Source organism: Pteropus vampyrus, unplaced genomic scaffold, assembly GCF_000151845.1.
Source record: "Pteropus vampyrus isolate Shadow unplaced genomic scaffold, Pvam_2.0 Scaffold73, whole genome shotgun sequence".
NCBI classification, from domain to species: Eukaryota; Metazoa; Chordata; class Mammalia; order Chiroptera; family Pteropodidae; genus Pteropus; species Pteropus vampyrus.
This window is the reverse complement of record NW_011888854.1, coordinates 1,125,002-1,126,482: the sequence shown is the minus strand read 5'-3', so window position 1 is coordinate 1,126,482 and position 1,481 is coordinate 1,125,002.

Sequence of the window (1,481 nt, the reverse complement as noted above, 5' to 3'; positions counted from 1 at the left end):
AAAGGATAGGGTTTGAGATAATAAATTGTTAAAGACCTAATTCATGGCTATGGTTTCTTACAAGGTAGGTTAAGCTATGTATTTTTTAGGGCTTTAAATTTTTTTCCCAGATGACACAATTAGCAATTCTTTTTCTTTCCTTTTCTTTTTCTTTCTTTTTTCTTTCCTTTCTTCCTTCCTCTCCTTCCATCCTTACTTCCTTCCTTCCTTCCTTCTTTCCTTCCTTTCTTTTTCTTTCTTTTTTACTTTGTGCTTCATTTATTTTCCAGATTTTCTACACTAATAACCACATAATTTTTACAATCAGAAAATGACACCTTTGTACTAGAAAGAAAAAACACAATTAAAAGATAAATGACAGTGGGAATTACTTGTAATATATGTAAGAGACAAACAGTATTTATAATATTTTGAGCCTACATAAATCAAAAATAAAGACTATTTCAATATAAAAATGTACAAAGAACATAAACAGGCAAGTTACAGAACACAAATGATTAATCAAATATAAAAACTGACTTAATCTCATGAGTAATCAAGGAAATAAAAATTCAAATAAGACCTTCCTTTCATTTTTCACTGGGTCCACAAATTATGTAATCATATGAATAATCTTGGGTATTCTACTGATATGTGTGGGTGGGTGTGTTTCTGTGTAATCAAACAAATATTTGTGGCAGCCTTAATATTAGAGGGAATATGTGAGGATGCTTTCCTTCACTTTTCTCTAATAGATGCTGCATCTCTAATATTTAGTTTTATAGCTGGGGAAATATCAACTTGTGAAATACCAATCGCAGTTCTTCACAAGCAAAGGATCAGTTCTTGCCTAAATGTTTTAGTCCCTTATAGAGAACGGGGTATATATCTTGATCTAGAGGTAACCACTGATATAAAATGCGTACAAATGTAAGAGAAAAGTTATGTATCCTCCAGGTCTTAAAACCATGGTAATAGGTACATAAATAGTCAGAGATATAGGAAAAGACCAATGAATTATATTTAAACATGATACAAATAAAATCATCACAATTAGACTTCTATATCACACAATGCCATATACTGCAGAATTAGAAAAATAAATCATTCTCAGTCCAAACTATGATCATCCTGCTCCACAATTGAAGTTAACAAAAATTATCAGATATTCTCTTGGCCAAGGAAAAATAATCTTGCAGATTAATGAATATCAGATAAAGGAAATAGCAAATAAATTAAGTGACAATAAAGGACATATATGTTCAGCATAAAGATACCTAAGAGGTTTTACACATTTAGCCACTGACTTCCTTAGATTTTAAGAAAGTGTTAACTAAATTTGCGGGGACATATTCATACTAAAATAAGTAATAAAAAGTGTTGCTTCTTTCATCCTTTTATGTAAAATAACCAAACTTATTATTGTCTTTATAGTCTATAGGAAAGTATTATATGTACATATACATAAAATGTTTTAAGAACAAGACACTGATTTTATTAAC